The sequence below is a fragment of the Mauremys reevesii genome, linkage group 1, assembly GCF_016161935.1.
Source record: "Mauremys reevesii isolate NIE-2019 linkage group 1, ASM1616193v1, whole genome shotgun sequence".
NCBI classification, from domain to species: domain Eukaryota; kingdom Metazoa; phylum Chordata; order Testudines; family Geoemydidae; genus Mauremys; species Mauremys reevesii.
Window position 1 is genome coordinate 160,568,535 of NC_052623.1, and position 22,898 is coordinate 160,591,432.

General features: G+C 42.0%; 1 protein-coding gene across 2 annotated transcripts in view; it reads right to left on the reverse strand.

Annotated features, from left to right (window-relative positions):
* Positions 1-22,499, reverse strand: part of PDE9A (phosphodiesterase 9A) — a 117,935-nt gene extending 95,436 nt beyond the window's left edge. For both annotated transcript variants that reach the window (XM_039520886.1, XM_039520885.1), the window contains exons 1-2: positions 22,464-22,499; positions 21,174-21,320 (exon numbers count right to left, since the gene is read on the reverse strand). The gene's annotated coding sequence lies outside the window, so the exon portion shown is untranslated. The remainder of the gene's footprint in view (positions 1-21,173; positions 21,321-22,463) is intronic.
* Positions 22,500-22,898: the final 399 nt, after the last annotated feature.

Consider the following 22,898-nt stretch of genomic DNA (forward strand, 5'->3'; position numbering starts at 1 on the left):
ATCTAACTGGAGCAGAGGGAAACAATCCCATAGTTGGGACCCTCCTTCCAGATGATGCTGTGGTATCCTCTCGCACTGAGGATACCTCTCCGGGGGAGGGAACTCCAGTTATTAGGAAGAGGCAGGTGTTAGTAATGGCAGATTCGATCATTAGAAATATAGATAGTTGGGTTTGCGATGACCAGGAGAGCCGCATGGTGACTTGCCTGCCTGGTGCAAAGGTTGCAGATCTCTTGAGACATCTAGATAGACTTATGTGTAGTGCTGGGGAGGAACCAGTGGTTGTGGTACATGTAGGTACCAATCACATAGGGAAGGATAAGAGAGAGGTCCTGGAGGCCAAATTTAGGCTGCTAGGTAAGAGATTGAAGTCCAGGACCTCCATGGTAGCATTCTCTGAAATGCTTCCAGTTCCACGTGCAGGGCCAGTTACACAAGCAGAACTGCAGGGTCTCAATGTGTGGATGAGACAATGGTGTAGGGAGGAGGGGATTATATTTATTAGGAACTGGGAAAACTTTTGGGAAAGGGGAGCCTATACAGGAAGGATGGGCTCCACCTAAACCAAAATGGAACCAACATTAACATTAAAAAGGTCGTAGAGAAGTTTTTAAACTAAGGGCTGGAGGAAAGACAACAGGTGCAGAGGAACATATGGTTCGGACATCCCTTAGGGGAGGATCTATTAATAGAGAATCTCTATGTCCTAGTGAGGATGGAAAATGATAAAATATAGGCAGGATCTGATCAGAAACAGTCAAATAAAAAAAGAGTCCCATTCAATTACATTGTGTAATGGCAGACAGCTAAAAGGAAACAAGATTTTAAGCTGCTTTTATACCAATGCTAGAAGTCTAAATACTAAGATTAGTGAACCAAAGTGCCTGGTATTAAATGAGGATATTGATATAATAGGCATCACAGAAACTTGGTAGAATGAAGATAATCAATGGGATACAGAAATACCAGGGTACAAAATGTATCAGAAGGACAGGACAGGTCATGCTGGTGGGGGTATGGCACTATATGTGAAAGAAAGCGTAGAATCAAATGAAGTAAAAATCGTAAATGAATCAAACTGTACCATAGAATCTCTACAGATAGAAATTGCATGCTCTAATAACAAGAATATAGCGGTAGGGATATATTACTGGCCACCTGATCAGGAGGGTGATCGTGACTGTGAAATGCTCAGGCAGATTAGAGAGGCTATTAAAATAAAAAACTCAATAATAAAATAGTAATAATAATGGGGGATTTCAATTCTCCTCATATTGACTGGGTACATGTCACCTCAAGAAGGGATGCAGAGATAATGTTTCTGGACACCTTAAATGACTGCTTCTTGGAGCAGCTGGTCCTGGAACCCACAAGAGGAGAGGCAATTCTTGATTTAGACCCAAGTGGAGCACAGGATCTGGTCCAAGAGGTGAATATAGCTGGACTGATTGGTAATAGTGACAATAATATAATTAAATTTAATATCCCTGTGGCAGGAAAAACACCACAGCGGCCCAATACTGTAGAATTTAATTTCAGAAAGGGGAACGACACAAAAATGAGAAGGTTAGTTAAACAGAAATTAAAGGGTACAGTGCCAAAAGTGAAATCTCTGCAAGCTGTGTGGAAACTTTTTAAAGACACCATAGTAGAGGCAAATTAAAAAAAACATAGTAAGAGAACCAAAAAAAGTGACTGTGGCTAAATAACAAAGTAAAAGAAGCACCGAGAAGCAAAAAGGCATCCTTTAAAAAGTGGAAGTTAAACCCTAGTGAGGAAAATAGAAAGGAGCATAAACACTGGCAAATGAAGTATAAAAATACAATTAGAAAGGCCAAAACGGAATTTGAGGAACAGTTAGCCAAAGACTCAAAAAGTAAAAATAAATTGGCTATTAAGTATCATAGAAACAGAATCTCAGGGTTGGAAGGGACCTCAGGAGGTCATCTAGTCCAACCCCTTGCCCAAAGCAGGACCAAACCCAACTAAATCATCCCAGCCAGGGCTTTGTCAAGCCTGACCTTAAAAACCTCCAAGGAAGGAGATTCCACCACCTCCCTAGGTAACCCATTCCAGTTCTTCACCACCCTACTAGTGAAAACGTTTTTCCTAATGTCCAACCTAAACCTCCCCCTCTGCAACTTGAGACCATTACTCCTTGTTCTGTCATCTTCTACCACTGAGAACAGTCTAGATCCATCCTCTTTGGAACCCCCTTTCAGGTAGTTGAAAGCAGCTATCAAATCTCCCCTCATTCTTCTCTTCTGCAGGCTAAACAATCTCAGTTCCCTCAGCCTCTCCTCATAAGTCATGTGCTCCAGCCCCCTAATCATTTTTGTTGCCCTCCGCTGGACTCTCTCCAATTTATCCACATCCTTCTTGTAGTGTGGGGCCCAAAACTGGACACAGTACTCCAAATGAGGCCTCACCAGTGCTGAATAGAGGGGAATGATCACGTCCCTCGATCTGCTGGAAATGCCTCTACTTATACAACCCAAAATGCCATTAGCCTTCTTGGCAACAAGGGCACACTGTTGACTCATTCAGCTTTTCGTCCACCGTAACCCCTAGGTCCTTTTCTGCAGAACTGCTGCCCAGCCATTCGGTCCCTAGTCTGTAGCAGTGCATGGGATTCTTCTGTCCTAAGTGCAGGACTCTGCACTTGTCCTTGTTGAACCTCATCATATTTCTTTTGGCCCAATCCTCTAATTTGTCTAGGTCCATCTGTATCCTATCCCTACACTCCAGCGTATCAACCACTCCTCCCAGTTTAGTGTCATCTGCAAACTTGCTAAGGGTGCAGTCCACACCATCCTCCAGATCATTAATGAAGATATTGAACAAAACTGGCCCCAGCACTGACCCTTGGGGCACTCCACTTGATACCGGCTGCCAACTAGACATGGAACCATTGATCACTACCCGTTGAGCCCGACCATCTAGCCAGTTTTCTATCCACCTTACCGTCCGTTCATCCAGCCCAGACTTCTTTAACTTGCTGGCAAGAATACTGTGGGAGACTGTATCAAAAGCTTTGCTAAAGTCAAGAAATAGCACATCCACTGCTTTCCCCTCATCCACAGAGCCGGTTATCTCATCATAGAAGGCAATTAGGTTAGTCAGGCATGACTTGCCCTTGGTGAATCCATGCTGACTGTTCCTGATCACTTTCCCCTCCTTTAAGTGGTTCAGAATTGATTCCTTGAGGACCTGTTCCATGATTTTTCCAGGGACTGAGGTGAGACTGACTGGCCTGTAGTTCCCTGGATCTTCCTTCTTCCCTTTTTTAAAGATGGGCACTACATTAGCCTTTTTCCAGTCATCTGGGACCTCCCCCGATCGCCATGATTTTTCAAAGATAATGGCCAATGGCTCTGCAATCTCATCAGCCAACTCCTTTAGCACCCTCGGATGCAGTGCATCCGGCCCCATGGACTTGTGCTCATCCAGCTTTTCTAAATAGTCCCGAACTACTTCTTTCTCCACAGAGAGCTGGTCACCTCCTCCCCATACCGTGCTGCAGAGTGCAGCTGTCTGGGAGCTGACCTTGTCTGTGAAGACAGAGGCAAAAAAAGCATTGAGTACGCTAGCTTTCTCCACATCCTCTGTCACTAGGTTCCCTCCCTCATTCAGCAAGGGGCCCACACTTTCCTTGACTTTCTTCTTGTTGCTAACATACCTGAAGAAACCCTTCTTGTTACTCCTAACATCTCTGGCTAGCTGCAACTCCAAGTGTGATTTGGCCTTCCTAATTTCACTCCTGCATGCCTGAGCAATACTTTTATACTCCTCCCTGGTTATTTGTCCAATCTTCCACTTCTTGTAAGCTGTTTTTTTGTGTTTAAGACGAGCAAGGATTTCACTGTTAAGCCAAGCTGGTCGCCTGCCATATTTACTTTTCTTCCTACACATCGGGATGGTTTGTTCCTGCAACCTCAATAAGGATTCTTTAAAATACAGCCAGCTTTCCTCGACTCCTTTCCCTGTCATGTTATTCTCCCAGGGGACCTTGCCCATCAGTTCCCTGAGGGAGTCGAAGTCTGCTTTTCTGAAGTCCAGGGTCTCTGTTCTACTGCTCTCCTTTCTTCCTTGTGTCAGGATCCTGAACTTGACCATCTCATGGTCACTGCCTCCCAGGTTCCCATCCACTATTGCTTCCTCTACTATTTCTTCCCTGTTTGTGAGCAGCAGGTCAAGAAGAGCTTTTCCCCTAGTACATCAAAATCAAGAAGCCTGCTAAACAACCAGTGGGGCTACTGGACAATTGAGGTGCTAAAGGAGCACTCCAGGATGATAAGGCCATTACGGAGAAACTAAAATAATTCTTTGCATCAGTCTTCATGGCTGAGGATGTGAGGGAGATTCCCAAACCTGAGCCATTCTTTTTAGGTGACAGATCTGAGGAACTGTCCCAGATTGAGATATCATTAGAGGAGGTTTTGGAACAAATTGATAAATTAAACAGCAATAAGTCACCAGGACCAGATGTTATTCACCCAAGAGTTCTGAAAGAACTCAAATGCAAAATTGCAGAACTATTAACTGTAGTCTGTAACATATTTAAATCAGTTTCTGTACCAGATGACTGGAGGATAGCTAATGTGACGCCAATTTTTAAAAAGGGCTCCAGAGGTGATACCGGCAATTACAGGCCTGTAAGTCTGACTTCAGTACCAGGCAAACTGGTTGAAACTATAATAAAGAACACTATTGTCAGACATATAGATTAACATAATTTGTTGAGGAAGAGTCAACATGGTTTTAGTAACGGGAAATCACGCCTCACCAATCTACTAGAATTCTTTGAGGGGGTCAACAAGCATGTGGACCAAGGGGATCTAGTGGACTTAGATTTTCAGAAAGCCTTTGACAAGGTCCCTCACCAAATGCTCTTATGCAAAGTAAGCTGTCACGGGATAAGAGGAAAGGTGCTCTCATGATTGGTAACTGGTTAAAAGATAGAAAACAAAGGTTAAGTATATATGGTCAGTTTTCAGAATGGAGAGAGGTAAATAGTGGTGTCCCCCAGGGGTCTGTTATTCATAAACTATCTGGAAAAAGGGGTAAACAGTGAGGTGCAAAATTTGCAGATGATACAAAATTACTAAAGATAGTTAAGACTCAGGGAGACTGCAAAGAGCTTCAAAAGGATCTTTCATAACTGGGTGACTGGGCAACAAAATGGCAGATGAAATTTAATGTTGATAAATGCAAAGTAATGCACATTGGAAAGCATAATTCCAACTATACATATAACATGATTGGGTCTAAATTAGCTGTTACTGCTCAAGAAAGAGATATTGGACTCATTGTGGATAGTACTCTGAAAACATCCACTCAATGTGCAGCAGCAGTCAAAAAGGTGAACAGAATGCTGGGAATAATTAAGAAAGGGATAGATACTAAGACAGAAAATATCATGTTGCCTCTATATAAATCCATGGTTCTTCCACATCTTGAATACTGCATGCAGATGTGGTCACCCAATCTCAAAAAAAGATATATTGGGATTGGAAAAGGTTCAGAAAAGGGCAACAAAAATGATTAGGAGTATGGAACAGCTTCTGTATGAGGAGAGATTAATAAGAGTGAGACTTTTCAGCTTGGAAAAGAGACAGCTAAGGGGAAATATGATTGAGGTCTATAAAATCATGACTAGTGTAGAGAAAGTAGATAAGGAAGTGTTGTTTACTCCTTCTCATAACACAAGAACTAGGGGTCACCAAATGAAATTAACAGGCAGCAGGTTTAAAACAAACAAAAGGAAGTATTTCTTCACACACCACACAGTCAACCTGTGGAACTCTTTACCAGAGGATGTTGTGAAGGCCAAGACCATAACAGGGTTAAAAAATGAACTAGGTAAATTCATGGAGGATAGGTTCATCAATGGCTATTAGGCAGGATGGGCAGGAAGGGTGTCCCTACCCTCTGTTTGCCAGAAGCTGGGAATGAGCGACAGGGGATGGATCACTTGATGATTCCCTGTTCTGTTCATTCCCTCTGGGGCACCTGGCACTGGCCGCTGTCAGAAGACAGGATACTGGGCTAGATGGACCTTTGGTCCGACCCAGTAGGGCCATTCTTATGTGATAAGTCCCAGCAAAGTCTATGGGCCCAATTTTGCAAATACTTGCTAGAGGGTGTAGTGCTGCAAGTAGTCTCATCAACTACATTGACTTCAACGGAACTACTTACTGCGGTAAGCACTCTGCTCAGTAATAAGAGTTTGTAGGATTGGGGTCAAACTGAGGGTTTCAGATATGGTGTGTGGGTGAAAGATTTTATTGTAGAGCACGTCTGCTCTTGTACTATTTAGCAGAGTTTATGCTATTGCAGTTAGAGCTTATTATTACTAGTATAAATGCATGCTATAATATACCATCTGTCAGCCCAAAAGGATCCCAAAGCACTTGATAATTTTAAACTGAAATACATATCAAGACCAGTGAAGTGGAAAACAGCAGCTGTTTCACAGCACACAGAAGCTCTAGAGAACAGTTTAGGACAGGAAATTAATAATACCGTATCCAACTGTAAACTAAAGAGGGAATAGTGTAATCGAAGCTGGGTTTGGCCAGGACACTGAGGTTAACGCCCCTATTCTGGTAGTCCAAGCCCCAGTGACATTTTAGCTGAAAACAGACTTAAAAAACATAAATACATTAGTGATCAAGTAAAAAAATGCAGAGTTTTTGCAGAATGAACACAGTGATGACTTACTAAAGTGTAGGTTTCCGTGGGTACGTTTACACGGCAAAATGAACAAACAGGCAGCAAGTCTCACAGCCTGACCCAGGTTTGAGGGGCTCACACTACAGGGCTAAAAATAGCAGCACAGACGTTTCTGAGACCCAGTCCCCTCGCCAGCCCTCAGAGCCGGAGTGGGAATGTCTACACTGCTATTTTTAGCCCAGTAAAAGCATGAGCCTGAGTCAGTTGACCCGAGCTATGGAGATTTGCGGCTGTGTTTTTTGTTTTTTTTTGGCAATTTAGATGTAGCCTGAGATACAATATTTTATAAGACAGGCCAGTCCAGAATAGGGCTATAGATATGGAGTGATATATTAAGATGCAAATCATGCTTTTTGGAGAGACATTGTCCTTGATGCAAACCCATTTTCCTTTTAAAGAATACACCTAAGCAAGAGAGTCAGACCTCTACAGACCTGGCCTCCAAATGCATTGGGCAATTTGAAACCCTCCCTGCCCTACATTTCCTTTCACATTTTTGCTAAAAAACTTGAAATATTAATTAATATTCAGTTTTTGAGGCAGTGCAGATTTTTCCACGGTTTTAAGTGCTTGTCTTTACAAAATTCATAGTACTTCTAATTAATTCAACGAAAGCCATATTGATTTAATGAAATTTCAGTGAATTGCTCAATTTTTAATTTATTTATTGCCCACAACGATTTTAAAGATTATGCTTTACTTCTATTTTTTTTAAAAGCCACGTTCACCAGTAAACAACAACTCTTTGGGCTGGTAATAGTTGAAGTACGCCGTTTGTTAAGCTCAAGGGCAGTTTTCATGAAAAAAAAAAATAGAAAAAAATCTCACACAAACCCCATCACATTTGAAGTGTCAAAAAGGTGATTTTAAATTAAAAATTACTCATTTGAGAGACCATTTGCATTCATGGCAGATATCTATTAGGCATAACTTCAGCCACAGACCACATGACACATAGCTAGAGAACCAGACAGTGCTAAAGTACTTTCCTGAATATGTGCCATTAAAAGGGGATGTGATTTTTCCTACTTAAATGTAAATTTTATTGCTAGGGCCCTACCAAATTCAGAGCCATGAAAAATGTGTGTCAGACTGTGAAATCTGGTCTTGTGTGTGCTTTTACTATACAGATTTCACACGAGAGATCAGCATTTCTCAAACTGGGGGTCCTGACCCAAAAGGGAGTTGCAGGAGGGTCACAAGGTTATTTTAGGGGGATTGCAGTATTTCTTCTGCACTACCTTCAGATCTGGGGAGCTGGAGAGCAGCAGCTGTTAGCTGGGCACCCAGCTCTGAAGGCAGCACCCCGCCCGCAGCAGCACAGAAATAAGCAATACCATACCATCTTTACTTCTGTGCTGCTGTCTTCAGAGCTGGGTAGCCGCTGCTGACCGAGGGCTCAGCTGTGCAGGCAGTAGTGGAGAAGTAAGGGCTGTGATCCTGGTCAGCAGCGGCCACTCTCCAGCTGCCCAGCTCTGAAGGCAGTGTCGCTGCCAGCAGCAGCACAGAAGTAAGGGTAGCAGTACTGCAACCCGCCCCAACTCCTTTATGGTCAGGACCCCTAGAATTACCACAAGGTGAAATTTCAGATTTAAATAGCTGAAATCATGAAATTTATTATTTTTAAAATCCTACGACCATGAAATTGACCAAAATGGACCATGAATTTGTTAGGGCCCTAATTATTGCACAATTAATCTGAACCTGCCTTGCTGAACCTGCATCAGTATTTATGTTTGTGACGGCCTCCCCAGGGTGCAGCCTGGGACTGTGAGACCGCCGTGCCCTCTGAACTCTCTCCAGCCTGGGCTGTCTATCACAATGCCTTGCTAGTGACCAGCAGCAAACCCCTGCACGTTATCACTCAGCACAACCGCATATGGAGACCCCACACCAAGCTAAATTGCATGAATGCTCCCAGAGCCACTCATGAAGCACACAGAGAAAGGCACCAGAGCCAAATCCTCCCAGCACTGTACCCCAGGAATATACTGTCATGCATTGCTCAAGACGAGCAATGCAGACTTATTAATTGGTTCACCACTTCAGTGGAAAGTGGATATACACCAGCCTTTGCAAAACCTGAGCAGATTTGCCACACACTTCATACAAACTCACTGGTAAAGATAAACAGTTAAACAAATGTATTGACTAAAAAGATAGATTTAAAGTGATATTAAGTGATAGGCAAAAAGTCAGAGTTAGTTACCAAAATAAAATAAAATATAAGCACACAGTCTAAACTCTCAACCCTATTAGACTGTGCAGTTCTTGGTAAACAGATTTCATGCTTGAAATCTGGGCCAGTCCCCTCAGTTGTAGTCTTCAGAGTGTCCTTGTTGCTTGCAGCATAGGTGGGTGAAGGAAAGGCCAAGCATAGACCCCCTGTGTTTGGTTTTATACCCTCAGTCCATGTGCTTGGAAAACACAAGTCCAGGCATGTCTAGGTGGGCATTGCTGAGTCTCCAGGCAATGTTGAGCAATTCCCCTGGTGTGGCCTCATGCAGGTGAGTCATTGCATTGAAGGTCCCTTGCTGGACAATGGTTGTTGATGGGTTGATTGACACCCCATCCGGGTGTTGGCTACTTTCCTTGCTGCTGCCTCTGGGAGCTAATATCTGGCTGATTCCCATTTTACAGCATGTTTTAGTGACCACCATACAACACAATTTTCATAACTTCATATGCATTAATAATATACACATATGGATAGAGAAATGACTTTTAGCAGATCATAACCTGTCCCCTGATACCTTACAAACCATGCTTTATATGATTATATAAAAATGAGGAATGTGGGGGTTCCAGGGTGCTCCCCCAAGGTGTAGAATGTCACATTATAAGCCAGGTTCTCTGGAGAGCTCTCTATTGCAAACATTGGTTCAAACTTGTTGGCCTGTGCTTGCATGTCAGTTAAAACTGAGGAAAGAACACAGAAATAAAACCCACATGTGCTCTGTGTGAGGGGAATTTTTCCTGTTTATGAAAGCAGATATCTATCAGACTGTTTAGCATTTGCTACCTTTTGTGCCTAACTATACTCTAAGCAGATTTTTTTTTTAAATCTTCCAGTTTTTGTTAGCTACCTTCAGAATGGCTGACTTTAGGAAAGCTACTTTGATACATTGCAAAGCCCAACATTTTTGCCATTTTCTATTACAAAAGGAAGTTCAAGTGGACAGATGTTTATTGAAACTTTATAATCATCTGCTTGTAAGACGATGAGGAGACTTGGTAGAACAAACAAGTGCTGAGATGAAGAGTTCTGTTTCCTGGTATAACCCTTCTGCCAGTCAGAGTTGGCAGCAACAAGGGCCAGATTCAGTATCTAGGAGTTCCTTTTCAACAATATAACATGAAACCAGCTCAAGCCCCCACCCCAGTGACCTGGGACAATTACACACCACCCTGGGGTGCCTCTAAGAGGCAATACTTCTCCTCTCGCAAGCACAGAGTCTGAGTGTAGCAAAGAAACTTTTAATAAAAGGAGGGAAATAATCCAGCATTCATTTGGGAAAACATCGCAAACAGGGTTCATAAACATAAACCATGAGCAAAAGAAAGACTCACCACCCACAAGTAAGTTAGGCAGGGTCCTTCTCCCTCAGGTTCTTAGGTCCAGCAACCAAAAGTCCCTTAAGCGTGCACGTACCTTCTCTGCACCCCACTCACTATTGTTGTCTTTGGTCAGGGCAGACCCAGAGTTGAGAGGTGCATCTGCACAGTTCACCTCCCACCCTGGGTGGAAGGGGGGGGGTAAGAAGGCACCTTACTTACTCCGCTGCCTGGGCACTCGCTTGCTGTTCCTCTTCACCAGCTTCCCTGCCGGCTGATCGGCACTCTGCTCTTGTTCACTGGCCACCCTGCAACCCAATCATCACAACTTTCTGCAGGTCTCCACTATGGTCCTCTCCGCTGGCCACCCTATCAGCAATCTGCCTGGATGTCTTCAGGTCTCACTGATTAACACAGCTCTTGCTGGTTTCAGCTGGTTGTTAGTGGGGAAGCCTCACTGCTGTTGCACACTGGGCAGCCTCTTGTATCAGAGACCCTGACCCAAAGCAGGTCTAGTGCTTAGACCCAGATATCAGTGATTTCAGCTCTGTGGTGTGTAACAAGACTCTCAATTGAGTCTTAATCAGCTCTGTTATTACACAGTGAAGAGAGGAAGGGTCAAACAGTGTCTAGGGCCCACACCACCAGGTACAAGTACCTGTTCCCACCCTTTCTCCACTCACTAGAAGTTGGAACCCATGTCCCCTGCCTAGTGAGTGTCCTTTTGTTGAGAGTGAGTCTCTCAATCAGGGTATGCTAAGCACAGTTTTCCTGTCTTTAATTCACACAACAAGGATAACAACCCTTTATTACTCCTGCCCCAATAACAAGGGGACTGGGGATCCAACACCAGCCAAAACCCATCATTTGGGCAAGCAATCCCATCATGCTGAGCACCTAGGCCCATGCAAACGAGATCAGCTCCTGAAGTCTTCTTCCACAGCTCATCACTACATGTCAGCGGAGAGTTCATTCAGACCCTGCTTACACTGGTTATACTAAGAGGACCCTGCACAAAATTGGCTATAGCTATTTCTCATCTCTAAGCAGTTTTCCTTCTGACTCTCTTTTGAGTGTTCCCATAGAAAGTTCTTTCTTAAATTGAATATGTGCCCAAACCATGGCACCATCTGCTGGCAGCCTCCAATATTGCAGAATGACAACAAACTTCCCACCCCATTTGTGTGTTACTGTTTTTTATCCCTCTTCTCTCATCCCATCTCCCCTACCACTACAACCCTTCAACAGCAGTGTCTCACCATTCCTGCTTATCACATTACTTTCTCCCTCCTTTCCCTTTTCTTCCGCTCTCCTTCATTTATCCTGTCCCCCTCTTACTTCAACAATCCATTCCTACTTATGATAGGTACTTATATTGCCCTCTTTGCCACGGTATCTGAGCGCCTCACTATCTTGCACATCGGCCATTCCTCACTCTTCTACAATAAGAAGTATAAATGTTCTAACAAGCAGTTGGGGCTGTAGTCAGAATACTGGCTCCCACATCCAGAGTTTCTGGGAAAGCCCAACCTTAAAATCTGTCTGGACTTGTTTTCTCAAGTTATGGAAGAATTTACAGAAATAGCTGGAAACTTCAGTAACTGATGGGCAAATAATCAAATTAAACTGTGTCTAGAGATGCCTGCTGGATCAGTCAAAGAGATGATAGCCAAGAAATGGGAAAGTAAAGTCCCTCCACTAGACTAAAACTGGCTGACCCTCTTGGCAAGGAAGTTGAGCTGGAGGCAACAGTATATGCCTCAAAATAGGAGACAGACAAGTATAAGGTTCTATTTAGGGACAGTCCTTCAGGAAAGTGAGATAATTCAGATACAGGGACCGGAAGGTAACATTCGAACAGGTTTATCCTGCTAAGTGAATCACAGCTTTATCTATAAATAGGTTACATATTTATACTTTCCATCTTTCTAAGTAGATCCTGGGTATCACAATAAAAACAGTCTGCAAAAGTTTTGAAATACTTAGAGTGAAAAGAGGCACTGATATTTTCATAATATCAGCTCTGGAATACTGTGGGCAATGCATTAGTTGAACTTGGGATGGAAGATTCAATGGACTTTTATATCAGGATGAAAGGATGCACAGACCTGATATAGTGTCAAAAAAAATTTCAGACATGCTGGATGTATGAAGTCTTAAATGCTTTGGATAATATTGTTTTATTTTGGGAATATTGTATATATTTTTCTCTCTCACATGCTCATTTTGCAGAACAATTATAAGGACAATAGTTCTATATAATTGCTTCCCTCCCCAAAGGGAATTAGGCACAGATCCTTTACCCATCAGGGTTTACATTCATTTCAAAAGGGGACAAGAATTCAGAGGTAAGATTATTGCTACAGCTATAAGTCATCCTTTTGTGTCTGTAAGATTATCCACTGCTTACAGACTTTTTTTTTTGCTATGTCTAGACATATTGGAAAAAATTAAAATGGATGTGACATACAAAACTAAATTCTTTGTTTTACAGCAAGTTTAGGCACTTCCAGGGCCTGCCTGTGATCTCACTTTCAGCTGTCTCACACCAGTACAACTCAACTAGCAAAGAAGTTAATTCTGATTTACACCCATGTACAATAAGTGAGATCAGAATCAGCTACCTGAAGTTTGCTACATCAGTACAGGTGAAGTTAGCTTACATAATTCACCGCATGATACAAAACCAGATTCCTTTATAATACATACCAAATCACATTTTTGTTCTGTGTGCATATGATTCTGCACTGCTTCCACTAACATGCAGAGATACGTATGGTTTTTCAGTATAAAGAGTCAGAGAATCCACATATCAGAGTGTATGGGGATATACCCACTGATATGACAGTACAAGGAGGGAGAGAATATTTTAGCAAGTGAAGAAGATAAAATTAGATCCACAATGGGTCAGATCAGCACTGAGGGCTTCTCACTTGCTTCAGTGGAGTGCTGAAAAATGTCTGAAGCAGATGAAAATAGTGTGAAGTCAGAGACAGGTGAGCCTCATGGAGTTCAATTTTTTGTAAGGCTCTCAGACTGTCTTTTGGATTCCCCAGATTAACCTGAGTTTATTAACCATTTTTTCTTGTAATTTACAACAAACAAACATCATGACACAGGGACCAAAAACCATGATTGGCTTAAAAAAAATAATCAAGAGAGTTTAAAAAAAAAATTGGGCTCTTTTTCTTTGCCTTCTGGTTTCTTAGCCTTTAGGTTGCCATATTATCAAGCATTTATTTGCAAGCATGAAGAATAGATTTTTTATTTTGTTTTATAAAAAAAAGCAGAGAATCTCATGTAACCACCACATGACTTCTGTGATCAGGCTATGTCTACACTGTAAGTCAACCTATGCTACACAACTCCAGGTACGTGAATAATATAGCTGCAGTTGACATACCTTTGGTCGAGTTACTGTGGGGTCTACACCGCACGGGGGGTGGGGCACAATGGGAGAAAAATCTCTCATCGACTTACTTTACTCTTCTCATCGGGGGTAGAGTAGAGGTGTCGACGGGAGAGCAATCTGCAATCAATTTGGTTGGTCTTTACTAGACCCGCTAAATTGACTGGCGGTGGATCGATCTCAGAGTGTTGATCCTGGCTGTAGTGTAGACCTGCCCTGAGGCTTGAAGTCAAACAGTAACTATTGCAAGACTAGTGATACAATTGTGAGAAATGGTAACACAGCTACATAGCAAAGTTAGCTGAACAACATGTGGCTGGCCCGTATAAGACTTTCACACTGTTTTTCTCCCCCCCACCCCTTATAAATTTCTCTCTGCTCCTTTCCCCCCACTCTAATAGGGCAAGGTGAAAAACGGAGCTTAGTTTTCCCTCTTCCCTCTTTTGTTTTCACAGTCTCTCCTAAGTTAAACAGGAGCCTAACAACATCTGATTTAGAGGTCAGTTTTCAAGCATGTGATATTGCAATAGATTATTAAATTTGGAGAAAACCAGCTCATCCATTCCTACCTACCTCTTGCAAAGTTTAGACGTTTAAATCAAGATATTCCTAATATGCACTGGCTTTCTTAGGTGCAGCCTTAATTTGTCAGTTCCTGGGACTCCCACACCCCCATCATGTCAAGCCCCAGTGAGACCAAGTCCGGCTTTCTTTGATGTCAATGACAGTTGAGCCTTGTCTTTGCTGGAAGGATAGGACCAAGTACAGTAGATGAGTTTGTTTTCATTAATCAAACCTGTGATCTTGATCCAAATTCTTCTTGCTTTCTGCACACATCCCATTCCAATGGAACTATGCACATGAGGAAAGTGAGCAAAATTGGCCTTTTTATAAGTATTCTTCACACAGAAGCCTCTTGTTGATGATCTGCTTCTCAGAATTGGTCTTGGTGTTTTTATTTATTTGTGTGTTTTACAAATTCCTGCAAATATATGATCCATTATAAACTCTCACACGTTTAAATCAACTACTCACTACTAATTGGAGACATGGGGTAGAATCATAGAATATCAGGGTGGAAGGGACCTCAGTCCAACCCCTTACTCAAAGCAGGACCAGTCCCCAACTAAATCATCCCAGCCAGGGCTTTGTCAAGCCTGACCTTAAAAACCTCTAAGGAAGGAGATTCCACCACTTCCCTAGGTAACCCATTCCAGTGCTTCACCACCCTCCTAGTGAAAAAAGTTTTTCCTAATATCCAACCTAAATCTCCCTCACTGCAACTTGAGATCATTACTCCTTGTTCTGTCATCTGGTCCAGGGCAAAAGGTGATGGCTTTATAAAAAACACATATTCTTAATATGCTGTGTTACATCAGCTCATAAATACTAAATCATTGGGTCTACATTTACAAACATTTTCCTGGCCAAGTATTATTTGTAGCCATGTCTATAGCACACTCACTGTGTTATCAGATCATCTGGTAAGATTAAAGATACATTTTGTTACCTCTAAAATGTAGTACTCTTTTCATTCCATTGAAGTCAATTTCTTTCCTAGCTTAGGTGCTGCTAATCGATTCCATCTGTGCTGAGTTTCTCATTATATGAGATTGCTTGAGGGACTGCCAGCATAATCAAGTGGGTCTGCAATGGGCATCATAGTTGAAAGGTGATGAAATCCGGGCTCAACCCAATCCCCTGCAGCAGCCAAATCTATCATCATGGGTCTTCCCATGAGAACATCCTGACCTTGACCACCACAAGTTCGAACCAGGACTCTGTCAGCCAGAGCACTGCCACTGAGAATAGAAGATCTGGTGGGGAGCTAAGATACCTGAATGGGTAAGGCCCAGCTGTTTTGAAACAGACCCAGAATTTGATGCTGGATGACATGCGACTGAAATCCATGACTTGATCATTTGGACAGCCTTGCTTGACATTAGGTTCATATGTCATAGAATATTAAAAGTTGCTTGTAAACCACGCAGTTCCTGACTGCTCATTTGGATCTTGTCTTTTTTTGCCTCATACAAAAAATGCGTAACACTATGATAAATTACAGGCAGTCATTCTTCTGAGGGACAAGGTGGGTGAGGCAATAACTTTTATGGAGCCAATTTCTATTGGAGACAGAGACGAGCTTTCGAGCCACACAGAGCTCTTCTTCAGGTCCAGTAGAAGATATTACTTCACTCACCTTCACTCCGATATCCTGGGACCGACAGCTGCATACAGTCATTCTTCTGTCACTTTCAATGCAAAAAATTGGCTGGGCAGTTTCAGTTGTGCCCAGAAAAATGTTAGATAACCATAAGAATCAACTTCGTTATTGATATTTACACATGTGTATAGATGAAAGGATAAAAAACTGCCATGCATTCATTTTAACTGCAGGAATGCTTTTAAGGGTTTGGATTAGAAGACACTTTAAAAACAATATTCCCTGGGAGCAAATAGGTACTTAAAAATAATTTCTTTATGATGTTACACAGGCACAACATTTTGGTGTTGCTCTAACAAGTGGATTATTTTGGTGTTCTGCAAGAAGATTTTGATTAGTCAAACACACGAGCTTTGCTTTTAGTGATAACAATTACATCATTCATAACCTTTCTATCCACAGGCTTATTTCAAACACTAATGTGCAGATGGTGTTCTGAGGAGAGCTAGCCAGCATATTCAATTTCCTTATCTATGCAAAAAGTTAATTCCACTTTCAGAATTAACCATCATTTAGGATTTTAGATTCAGAGATTTTTTTTTCCCCTGCAAAATATTAGTTCCTTAAATCTGAAGTCAATACCCACTTCAAAGTGCCTTGACTTGGATAACAGCAACGTTTTTTTAAAAAAATCAGCCAGCCAAAAAGGGGCGGGGTGGGGGTAGGGAGAGGAAAATAAAATGATCATTCTATGTTAACCATCCAAATTGCTTTGCACTCATACATAGAGGCCAGTACAAAGAAAATCAATGGTATTTCAATATAGCTAGAAGAACTAAGAAAAATGTAAAAAACTGTTCAGCACTGAACCAAAACCAAAAATCTAAGTAGGATAGTCCATCCCAGTGCACAGGACCCTCATAGATCCCTGTACGTCATTTGAGTTCTTTATTCTGTTCAAGATAAAAGGATATGAATCTTAATAAAAATTTTCTGTGGTCTCTGTTGAGATGGACTTTAAAATTGTTATTACATCATTATGCATAACCTTGTGGAGCTGAGGGCAAAGGAAAGCGAGGCAGGGAAGAAGTTATAAAGAACTTCTAATTGTGATCTGCTAACTTGAATCCCAGCTATATTAATACATAAAATTAAGTAATCATATAAGACCTAAGTATACATATTCTGTTACGGGATAACTTGCAAAGTTCAGTTCTTACCTGTTATAAATTAGAGAGATGTAATAATAGATTCAGAATCAGCCTTATTTATTAAATTAAAACCTCACATACCAATGAAATGATGACTGTTAGACCAAAAATATTTTTTCGTGTTCTACTGCAGAATTAATATCAATGTTGTGGCTGGTCATTCAGAATGAAACAAAATCTTTTGAAAGAAGTTGACTGTACCTTAAATTGGCTATTTGTTCCTTGTTTATGGAATTGACTCTTTGTATCATAACACTGAAAATAGGAGTATTCATATACCAGTTTGTCATTTTGCTACATCTGTTCTTTTCCTTATTTTGAAACAGATTCACTGACTATCAGAATGCAGTTTTAATTCTGTTTTCCCAGTGAAGATTTTGAGTCCATACCCCAGTTCTAGCACAATGCCTGTCCCACCCGTGCGCGCTCTCTCTCTCTCTCGTGCTTTCTAATAAATTCACCTTTTAATGAGAGCTGCTAGGTGCTCTGCACTTTTGAAAACAGGCACATTTTTTAAATATACATAATGATTTATCAGCTTAAATGTAGACACACATTTAAAAAAAATCTTGGCCAAGTGTTCTTCAGATAGCATATGCATATATTTTCTATTGCTAAACAGTGCTATAGCCCTGACATTTCCTGTCTTGGTTCACTTGCTATCTTCTTTTTGTACATGTGGAACTTAAACTAGTTAAAATAATATAATTAAAATGTCATTTAAAAAATAAAATAAAACAATCATGTCATAATCAAATCAATCTCTAAAACCTTGGATCTAGCCCAGGCTCTAGCTTTTGAAGCATCTACTTCACATCAAATTCATTCATCTGTATGCAGCAAGAGGCCTGTCTTATGGTGTATCCAAAACCATAATCATCACTTAATGTTGGGAAAACATCATCAACATTGCCAGAATTGGAAAAGAACGTTGCCTCTGATAGCAGAAAATGACACAAAATAATTTTCACTTTCAATTTTTTCTTTTGGGTTTCCTTTCGCTAGAAAATATCATAAGCATGATAAGAAAACAGGAAATAAAGCATGACAATGGCCCTGTTCAAATGCTACCATTTTCCCCATGTATTTGATTACCAAAATATTTCTTTACTAGTGGTTAAGGACAGGTGAACACAAGGTCATTCATGGTTTCAAAAGTCATTAAGGAATTTAAAATAAAAGTCTGCCGGACTTGCAAGATGCATCTGAGTTGTGTCATTTACAGCAGTGATGTACTTAGACTGTACACTCATGTGGCAGGGAGACTGTTTCCATTTTGTATGCATACGGTGCCTATCTTAATGGAACCCTGGCCTCTAGGCAGTACTGTGATGCAAGGAAACTAAAACCAAACAACAATGCTTCAATTACAATAAGTTTTTCCATCAAGGGAAGCCCATGCTATGTAAACAGAGAAGAAAGCTGTGAAATACAGCATTGTGTGCTGCTGTTCTTCCACAGGAACATATACAAGCTCACTGGAGTGCAAAGTTGCCTTAAAGATGGAGTCAGCTTCTGGATCACTCATAGAAATGAAGGAAACATGGCTAAACCCCTTTTGTAAAAGCAGGGAGGGGGAAATCCTACCCTACCCTGCATATACCTAAAAAGTGGAACAGGCAGATGAAGAAAGTAAATAAAAAAACAGCAAAGGAATATACAGCACTCTACTGCTTCAGGAACAGCTTGCGACAGATTCTCACAGCACAGTGTTCAAAGCAGGTGACAGACAGTTCAGCTGCAACATGTCTGAGAAAAGTTGGGCTGTGGAGTTCATAGTCTTTGAATGCACAAAAAGTTCACGGCAGTAGAAAGAGAGCCTGGTCTAGGGTGGCGCAGAGAGGCATGTGCAGTAGAATATTCCCCTAATGGCAAGTAATTCTCTGCTTGTAGGGAGATATATTTCCAGCATTACTCCACACTGAAAATTAGCCATAACAAGGGAAATGAACAGAGGAAATGCTAAATTCTTTACATCGATATAGACAATTAAATTCTGAAGAAAAATTTGTATTATAATACAGCTACAGCATTTGAGAGTAAAGCATAAAAACATTTGAATCAACCCCCAATCAAGAGGATACACAAAATTTTAATTCAGCGTTGTAGGAAATATGGGGTGAAATTTTCAAAGCCATCTAGGGGGGTTAGATGCACAATTCCCCTTGAAATTAAGGAGCGATGTGTTTCTACATTCATATAGTAGCTTTGACAGTCTCATTTGAGGAGACAGATAACGCAAGTGATTTCCATTTCAAAAGTTTTAAAACACCCCCCTGCAAAAAAACCAGACCCCTCTCCCTCAAATCTTAAAAGGTCATAGTTCACAGGTAATTAGCCAGGATGGGTAAGAATGGTGTCCCTAGCCTCTGTTCGTCAGAGGATGGAGATGGATGGCAGGAGAGAGATCACTTGATCATTGCCTGTTAGGTTCACTCCCTCTGGGGCACCTGGCATTGGCCACTGTCGGTAGACAGATACTGGGCTAGATGGACCTTTGGTCTGACCCGGTACGGCCTTTCTTATGTTCTTATGTAAGGACAGAAGACACCATTAGATCATCTGCTCTGATATCCTGTATAACACAGGCCAAATAATTTCGCCCAGATCTCTTTGTACTGAGCCCAGTAACTTGTGTTTGACTAAAACTGATCTTCCTAAAAATCAGACCCAGGTTTGAAAACATCCAACTGTGAACATCCATTGACTTCTGTAATATACTAGGTCAATCTGACTTTGAACAACATTTATAACAGATGTTTGCAGTGTCATCATAGTCATGTTGGTCCCAGGATATTAGAGACAAGGTGGGTGAGAGAATATCTTATATTGGACCAACTTCTGTTTGTGAGAGAGACAAGCTTTTGAGTTCTTTCACAAACACAAGCTGGTCCAATAAAAGATATTACCTCATTCTCCTTGTCACTTTTAAGACTAGCAATCCTGTATATTGACCACTGCAGGAATTTATGAGTGGTGATGACTAAATGGAATCATAAGTCTGAATCTATTAAGAGGTCACTGAGAAAGTCTGAATTAACAGGACATCAGCATAAATATAACTTAGACATCCCCGATATTGTTCTAAAGTCTTCATACCTGAGAGATACACACTCAGCATATGGAATAACTTTTACAAATGTAAGGAAGAATCCTATCTGAAATTCCTTTATTGAGATGCAAGAACCACCACAACAGGAGTTTTTTGTTTTGTTCTTTAAAATGCCACATGTACCCCCTTGCAGGAGGCTGAAGACAAAAAATCTTCAGTGTGGTCTCTTAGTATTTGAAGGTGAAATGCCATTACAAATAACCTCCACGTTTTTAAGCAACAGAGATGGGCATTTCCAGGGAATTTACAGCAGCATCTGCCAGAGTTAAAACGACTTGCATCCCAAGAGGTATACATAAACAATGGATGGTTAATGCTATTATGGCTTCCATTCAGGCTCTCATGATTTGATAAGCAAAGTTCCAGAGTTATTATTCTTTTTAATTTTATTTCAATTAGATGAAAAAGGAAAGACTGACACTGGAATGTATTTACAGTAATTTGGCTATCTAGAAGATGGACTGTAATGAGGTACAGAAGTTTACATTTCTTTCATCTTTGTATTCTGTCGCCAAACTCAAAGCACTGAAGTCCCTCCATAAGCCTGCATGCACATCACATTTGCCGTTCGTATTATATAGGAATATAAGCACTAGAATGAGAAAAGAAATCCTAGGAGCCAAAGGTCCCATCTGTTTTAATACAGCACTTCTCCCAGGGCACTTTCAGTAGATTTAAGTTACTTCCTTTACCTTTGTCCTCACTAGAAGTTTGAACCATGGTTTTGTAAACTACTAGACCCTTACTTGATTGGCTAAATGGGTATGTTTTTTCCAATAGGGTTAGCTCAATTGAGTTTGCTTAGCAGAACCAAAAAGTCCTGACAACATGCAGGCTGAAATGTCTGAAGTCATGTTATCAAGTCACGTTTTAGTATGGTGGGAGAGGGACATAGTCACCTTCACTGGTTACAGGCAACATGGTTCAGTTTGTGTCCTTGCAGCAGCTTTACTGCCATCACAACCATGTTTGTACATCTGCACCTACCTTGTTTGTATTAATCCATTCTGGGAAAATGTAGGCGGCTATCCCATAGTGCTCCAGAGAGGACAGAGTTTCTGCGAGGCCTGGGCATGGAGCAGCAAAAGCAGGACATGAGGCAATGCATTCTCGGATGGCCTAATGCAAAGAGAGCTAGAAGGAAGAAGGACCAGCCAAACCAGTTACAAGGCATGATTAGATATTCTTTATTATTTTCATTTGGGGTGTGTCTAAAGGTTCCAGTTAGGATCAGAGCCTCATTGTGCTAGTAAAAGAAAGTCCCTAAACTGAAGGTTTACAATCTAAATAAGGAATCAGCTTTCACTTTCAAGGCCTCTGAGACCAGGTTACTATATGGATCAATTACCACCCTAGAACCAGACGTTCTAGGGGAAAAATTTAATCTAGTGGCAGAGTGGGAGTGAGAAGAACCTCAGGGAGGCACACCACCAGTGACTGATGGTAAATAGGGTGGTAACTTGTGAAAGATTGGCCACCTAGTTACCTCATTCGAGTTGAGAAATGAGTTTTATTGAGTGGACCAATTTATCCAAAAACGAAAGAGTTCTGATATCTGACATTCTCGAAACTAGTTCAAACGGAAGTTCTATGTCTTTTCCATATCATACCCTCTGCTGGCCACATGGGAAGGGAGAAGACTCTACAGCGATTGGTTGCAATCTTGATGGCCCATCATGAGATGACTAGTTTTTGTGCCTCCTGTCCAGAGTGCCAGAAAGTGGCTCAGACAGTTACTAGGCTCTTCTAGTTCTCTTGGTTCTAGTGAGAAGTGGCCTTTTGGGAAGATTAGGATGAGTCCTTTGATTCGATAAAGGAAGACATACATTCATTCTAGTAACAGTGGACCATGCCACGTGGTTTTTTGAAGCTGTCCCACTTGGAACCTCACTAGAGAAGGAAGTGGTTCAGGAATTCTCCAAGGTAGGATTACTCTGTAAACGGGCCGACTCACCCCTGCCACGCCTCCTGCTGGTTGGTCTCGGAATTTCCCGCAGTCCAGCCCTGGGGCGCCCTCAGCAGGCTGGTGATCCCCCTATTCGCAGGCCCCCGCGTCCCTCCCTGGACCCGGTGCCCCTTTCTATAATTGGGTCTCCCCCTCCCAGGGGAACCCCCACCCTACTATCCCCACTTTGCCTCAGTAGTGGCCACTGACAGTCATGGTCTAGCCCCACACCCTGGGGCAGACTGCAGTATCAGCCCACTCATCACAGGCAATAGGGGTTTGGACCTGCTGCTTTGTCCTACCCCTGGGCTGCCCTCTGCAACTCCCAGTACCTTTGGCCCCTTTGCTAGGCCGCAGCCTGGGTCTTTCCAGGCTGGAGCTTCCCTAGCTCCTCAGCATGTTCCCAGCCCTGCTTCACTCAGGTATCTAGCCTCAGGCCCTAAGCAGCCAGGCCCATCTCTTTCTGGAAGCAGAGAGAGACTGTCTGTGCTCTGGCTTCCCTGCCTCTTATAAGCCCCAGGGCTTCAGTTTGGGGCGTGGCCCCAGCTGCAGCCACTTCTTTAATCAGCCCAGCTTCCAGAGCCACCCCTCTCAAGCCCTGTCAGGCAGCATTTTAAGCCCCTCCGGGCAGGAGCAGGGTCCACCCTGCTACATACTCCCAATAAATTTTGCATTCCAGGACACCAGCTTCATGTCTGCACGGCAGTGACAAGTATGTGACCTGCTGGAGGGAGAGAGGGAGTGTGTGTGTGTGTGTGTGTGTGTGT